This window comes from Acomys minous (assembly GCF_964271855.1).
Source record: "Acomys minous genome assembly, chromosome: 15".
Classification (NCBI taxonomy): domain Eukaryota; kingdom Metazoa; phylum Chordata; class Mammalia; order Rodentia; family Muridae; genus Acomys; species Acomys minous.
This window is the reverse complement of record NC_140497.1, coordinates 11,603,167-11,610,080: the sequence shown is the minus strand read 5'-3', so window position 1 is coordinate 11,610,080 and position 6,914 is coordinate 11,603,167.

Here is a 6,914-nt window from a genome sequence, read left to right as displayed (position 1 = left end):
GTGGTACTTAATCTCTGCATGTCTTCTTGAACATAAAACCACTACAGGATTTGTTCATTGCTCCAGCGTCTAGGAGGTAAGGGGAGCTCCCACTCAAAACATCACAAGCAACACCTGAGCAAACTGAGAGTAAATGACCTTTATTGAACCCAGCAGTGGGGTGAGTTTTCCAGAGACGTCAGCTCTAGGAGATCAGAAATCACAGGTGAATTCTGAGGTGAACCTCAGAGCTGCTGACTAAGAGGTGGCTTTCTAGGCCACACCCTTTCAGCAACACACAGCAACTGTGGTCGAGTGATAGGGCTGGATATAGAGGGATGTGAAGCCCCAGCACGTGGGTACAGTCTTGTGTAGAGGTCACATTCATGTTCGTTATCTTTCTTGGAACTGTAAAAAGACACGGACACACACACACACACACGCACACACACACACACACACACGTGTATTTTGTGTCTTCAAGTAGCTCCAGAGGGAGAAGAAAGCTGTAATTTTGTGAGATGAATCAAGAGGCATCCTTTTCATGAAGTCTCTTCTGAGGGGAAAGAGGTTTTTCTGCCACTGCGGTGCCCTCACGCTTTCTTCATCCACTCATGAAGGCTGAAGGAGAAACTATGGTGCTGTAAGAACAACCGTGATGTCAGACTGTAGTTGGAGGCTTAGTAAAGCACTGGACTCTATCAAGGGTCATAGAGTCTTTTTCTGCCTTTTGTTTTCACCATGGAGACAGGGGTACAGCACCCAGCTCTGATTCACAGGACAGAGACTCTCACAGGACTCCTAAGGGATCTCCAAAGTCAACAAGAAGAGCAAAACCAGAACCAGGGAAGAAATTCACCTTCTATATCAGGCATTCAACAGAGTCCAGCTCCCAGCTAGGTTAAAGTGAAGCCATGAAACGTAAACCAGTAGGCATTCATGATGAATTCTCCCCAGTCCCTACTACTGCATAGATCATACCACGCTTTCAAACAAAAACCACAAACCAAGAAGAATCAGTTAAATAAGATTTTGTATGTAAAAGAAAAGGAGTCTGAAATAAAGAGAGAAGCAGGGAAAGAGGAGGATGACAGGAGAGAGAAATTTAGAGAATTAAGTTGCTATCAAAACATACATGAAAAGCAGTTAGGTGTATTCTGGGAGTTTGTCTCAAGGAGCTAGTATTAGTGTGTTAGGGTTAGAATGGAAAAAAATGCAGATAGCACGAGGAAGAGAAGGACTTAGAAAAGTCTACAGTGGACACTCCAAAAGGAACCGAAAGGAAGCCCTGAGTCCCTGCCCTCTGGCAAAGACGGACGAAGTCTCTTCTGGCCTTGTATATTAAACACCATCAGTGCAGCAGTCTTGCTCTCAGAGTCTGAGACAAGAATCTTCCCACCCTTAATTACAAGATAACTTGACTTGAAAGGTGAAATAGCAGTGATCAGAACACCAAGTGAGGAAAGGGGGAGTGAGATGAGGAAATCTATGGAGTAATCATGAAGATGAATGCTACAAACCCATCACATGCTCAGACCAAATTAAGGTAGTTTAGGACGCACAAAGCAGGGAGGGAAAAGCCAGAAATCTCATGGGCTTCTCACATTCAGTTTGTATACTGTGTGTCTTTAGTTCTCAGAAGACAACGATTAAAACATTAGAAGAAAGAAGATTAAAATTTTCTACTTATCCCTATATGTGAGGCACATGGACTGTGCCATTGGAGAAGCTGGCATGGAGCTAAATAAAATGAGGTCGAGATTCGTCCAAACCTCTACAATCTCAATGTTCTAGACCAGCAGGATTAAGAATCGTTCCGTTCCAATTCTGTGCCTGAATTCCCTGGCACACATAGCCTTGCATTTCTGACCCTAGCAATTCTCGAGGCAGTCACATAGCCCAGCACCTGGAATTCCTCTCCGTGCAAATAAAGCATCCACAGTGTCTCAGCCCAGGCAGCAATATGCTCCCACACTGAACATCCCTTCCCACTCACCAAAGTTCGTATAGCCCCTGTTCATCCCAAATGCGCAAGCTGTTTCGCTGAATACCATCTAAGATAGCTGCAACACTGAAATCCTCAGAAAAGGCCTTCTCCTCCCCACCTCTCACCCCCTGGCACCTGCAGCCGGACTGAGATACTGCAGACCCATGCATGTAGCTCTGCTTTATGCTTCCCTGCTAGATGTGCATTAGCGCCTGGACACCCCCAGGGAAGAAGTGGGGTGCAGGGCGACAACTGAGGCCCAACTTGGGCAACAGAACCTCTGGTTGGAATACGAAAGGGTGGATGCCACCACACCACCACTACCTTTGGCACCAGCCCAAAGTGTCATCTGCACCTCCGGCCTTTGGCATCAGATCAAAGTGCCCCAAGCCGCCACAATCTGAAGGAAGTCTTATCTTTTCGTACTTTATTTTTGTTTTGTGCCTTTTCAAGGGACCGGATGTGGTTTCCAGAACACTCGATGCCTCTCAGTCAGGGCAACTCTCTGATATTGGCCCCGGGTTCTCCTGTTCTCTTTCCAGAATCCCAAGCCTCTCATAAAGAACCTGGTAACACAGAAGCTACGTAAGCATCACCAGGCTGGGTGCCAGCTTCTTAAGTCAAAAGGGAAGAGCGGTCAGAGGAGGCTGAAAAGGAAGGGACGAAAAAAGAGCAGGAGAAGGAGTAAACAGAAGAGGAAGAAGAGGAAGAGGGGGAGGAGAAGGAGGAGGAGAAGGAAGAAAACGGAAAGGAGGAAGAGGGGAGTGAAAAGAAGGGAGACGAGAAGGAGGGAGCAGAAGGCAGGGGACAGAAAGAGACGGAAGAGGAGAAGCAGCAGGAGAAGAAAAGAAAAGATTTTCACCAGAAACTTGCAAGCAAGTAGAGTGTCCACTAAAACATTTGAAATGTTGAAAAAAAAGAAAAACTAGAATTGTCTGTCCAGTGAGATGAGTTGTTAAAGCAACAAAAATATTCTATTAAGAAAATCTTACTTTTTGAAGAAAAAAATTTTACAAGTTATTTTGGGAGAATAAATAGTGGACTATGAAGACCTTTGGCTCTGAAGAGGGGAAAGCTCAGGCAAGAGGAATACAGGTAAATTAAATGTCTTGTCACTCTCACTCTTTGTTCTTGTGAGAAGTACATATCACCAAGGCTCACCTTCTTAAGCATGTTTGAGCACACATCCCAGCAGTGAGAGTAATATTGTCATCACCATCTTTCTCCAGAAAGCTGAAAAGCTGAAAGCAATTACCAGTTCAAAAATGACTCTCCTATAGCCACAACACTCTGAAGCTTGTTTAGGTGAGATGGTGATTCTAAGTGGGATTACATTGGTTGAAAATGCATGCTATAAGTGTTGAGGCATGCAAATGGCTTTCTCTAAAGACATGTTATTGACATTCTAATGCATAATATAAAGCAAGCATGTGTCTATTTTGGCAAATATCACAGAAGGTGAAGAAGTATTAGAAAGAAGAAGCAAAGGCCAACTGTACCAGATACAAAATGGTTAAAAATCACAATAGGTTTAATCCACCTAATCACTTTAATTGTGAAAACAATAAAGACATGTATTAAGAGCTAGATGCTCTCAGTGTTTGAAAACAGCACTCAACAATGTGTTGTCTACAATAATACAGGCAAAGGGCAGGCAAAAAGAGAAGAGGCCATGTCCTGTGAGCAATCATAACTGAGGTCAAGCAGTTGCACTAGCCCAGAGTAAGCCGACTAAGAACAAGTGAAAACATTCTGGAGCATGAAAGAACAGCACAGAACACTGTATGCGTTCCTCCTTTCTGATGTGCACTTCAAGAGAAAAGAGTGATCTAGGAAACATCAACTTTTATGTTAAAAGGAGACAGAATTAGAGAGAAAGTGACCAGTTTCTTGCTTGATTGAATCCTTCCATGTGTTTGGTATTTCAATAATTGCTACCTGAAATATCTCCGGGGATGGCAGATCTGAAGAGCACCATTAGCTATGTCAATTTTTCTAAAATCACCCAATGTGTATTATCCAAATAGAATGCAATTAAACTACAAAACCAACACTACAGCCCCAGAAAGTTCTCAACTATATACAATAAAATAACCTATTCCTACATAAGGTGAGTACTGAGAATTTTTAGGTTTCAGAAGACGTTGACATTTGTTTGAACAAAATAAATGTTAGACTGCGTTTCTTTACAATGTATGTGACAGAGAGAATTTATAGCATTACAAGCATATATTTATAAAGAAAAATATTTTCAAGCAGCTCCCTGAGCTTTCACCTTGGGAAATAATGAAGAAAGCAATTTGAGGGTAAAGCAAAGAGCAGAAAAATATATTAAATAAATCTATGAAATTGCAAACAGGAAAGCAATAGAAAAAAATCAAGAAAACCACGAGATGACTATTTGAAAAGATCAATAAAATTGATAAAACTTTAGACAGGCCTGCCAGAGACAAAGGGAGAGAAGAAGGAATGATTCCCATCAGAAATGGAAAGGGGGGGCATTATCTCTTAACACACAGGATGCAGAAGAAATCTAAAACAATAGAATCTAACTGCTTTGACATATGCAGATAAATTTGATAATTTGGGTGAATGAGAATGATTATTTGAGGCATAAAAGGCACACATTACCAAAAGTTAAAGAAAGACACTAGACAATCCAGACAGGCCTGTGACCATTAAAGAAAATGAATTAGAGATGACTAGCCTTCAAAAATATGTTACCCGGCCTCCTGGCTTTATTGGTCAATTATCCAAGTATTTAAAAAGATTTTTTTAAAAGTCATTTCCATGTTTCTCCCAGGAAACAGAAATAATATATTCTGATGTAAGCCTTTCAACTCGTGGCAAGAGCAGGTGGAGGTATGCGCGTGAAGTGGATGAATGCAGAATTACATAGATGTGTGATTGTGTTGCAAAATGTGTGAAGCACACCCACTGAGTGCAAATGTGAGAGAGGCTGGAATGTGTAACTTCTAGTACTAGTGTAGTGTGTAGATAGAATTTACAAGAAACTGAGTAATAACACTGTCTATTATTTGATAAAGGCACTTCCTGGGGGTTAAAGGTTAACAACATCAATACTGCTTTGTCGAATTTACAGGAAGAGAATCTTGAGTGACTTGGTAGCTTTTCATAGCTGCAGTGGGAGTTAATAGATTATTGAGAGCAGGGGCTTGGTTCATGCGCACGGCTTTATGTTAGCATCTGGTGGCTTCAGTGAGAACTTATACTCAGAGTTATGGAGATAGAGTTAACTGCACAAAGAAAATCTTAAGTGCTCTCTCTCTCTCTCTCTCTCTCTCTCTCTCTCTCTCTCTCTCTCTCTCTGTGTGTGTGTGTGTGTGTGTGTGTGTAGAGGTGTTGTGGCACACACACTGGCTTCATCAGCGAAGATGGCCAGGATACAGAGAGAGTCCTAGTCTTCAGCATATCTAATTGTGAGACGTTGCTTTTTTTTTTTTCACATTTTTTTCCTTTATTAATTTATTCTTGTTACATCTCAATGGTTATCCCATCCCTTGTATCCTCCCATTCTTCCCTCCCTCCTCTTTTCCCCTTATTCCCCTCCCCTTGCTTTTTTTATTCTATTCTCTAAAGAAAGTGGCCAATGTTCCTTGTGTTAGTCACAGACTAGTCTTCAGCATATATAATTGTGAGACGATGCTTTTTTAATTCTATTCTCTAAAGAAAGTGGCCAATGTTCCTTGTGTTAGTCACAGATTATGAAGCCAGGGGTATATCTATGGATGATAAAAAGCAAGGGAGTACTAACATCCAGACATCAGAAACTGAAAGAATACTGTAGGGACAGACCAGAGGGTACAAGATTCTCCCTATAAAAGCTGGACCTATTTAGGATTGAGGATAATTGATAAGTGTATTAATTACTTTTCTATTGCTGTGATAAGATGTCATGTCCAAAAGCAAATTAAAGAAGGAAAAAACAAAGCAATTGGCTTTATGGTTCCAGAGGAATGAGAGTCCATCCTGACAGAGAGGCAGGTGGCAAGTGGCAGGCATGGCGTCAGGAGCAGCAAGTGGGGAGCCCACATCTTTAAAGGCAAACAGAAGAAAATGAACTGAAAGTGGAGTGAAGCGGTGAACTCTCAGAGTGTGCTACCACTGACATACTACCTGTCTCAAGGCCACACCTCCCAAACAGCACCACCAAGTGGAGAATCACGTGATCAAATGCTTGCGACTATGAAGAACAGTTCTCATCCAAATCACCCTAGGGGCTAATGATAATTATAGCAGTGATAGATTATGATCCAAGATATAAAGAAATTGTCTGTTATTCCATATTCTCATAGGTTGGTTATTAAGAGGCATATAAATAAATAGGATAGAAAAATATATTTCTGCCCAAGACATTTGTCTTCTTCTCTGAGGGAGCTGAAGTTAATGACACACTTCTCACATTTTGTTTTTCTTTTTATGATGGTTTTCTTCTGAAGGACTCAGCAGGAAAGTTGAATAGGGAGACACGTTACATAGAAACTTGACAAAGGCTTTGTTGGCCATAGAATCAGGTTCGGCATCAGCTGAGTCAGCCCCTGTGGATTTTTCTCATTTTGGCATGAGATGACTGGGTCAACATTATGGTTCAAGGGAAGAATCCAAGCGCAGAGCACAGGAGAGGGTTCCCTGGAGGATGCCCAGGAAAGAGCCTGCCCAACACCTGATGGTGCACCTGCCATGAACCAGCTCATATTCTGTGAAAGTGATTTATGGCATCTTATTGAGCCTTCAAACCAGTGTAAAACTTCAGGCTCTATCACTGTTGTTAGACCATGTCCCTCTTCTGTGCCTAACTATGAAGTTAGAACTTGTTTTAATCCCCAGTAGACATCGACAGAAAAGCAAACTGCTGTGAGTTTGTTTCTTATGGTTGCAGGAAATTTTATATTTTTCAGGCATAGAAGTATTTGTGATACTAATATCC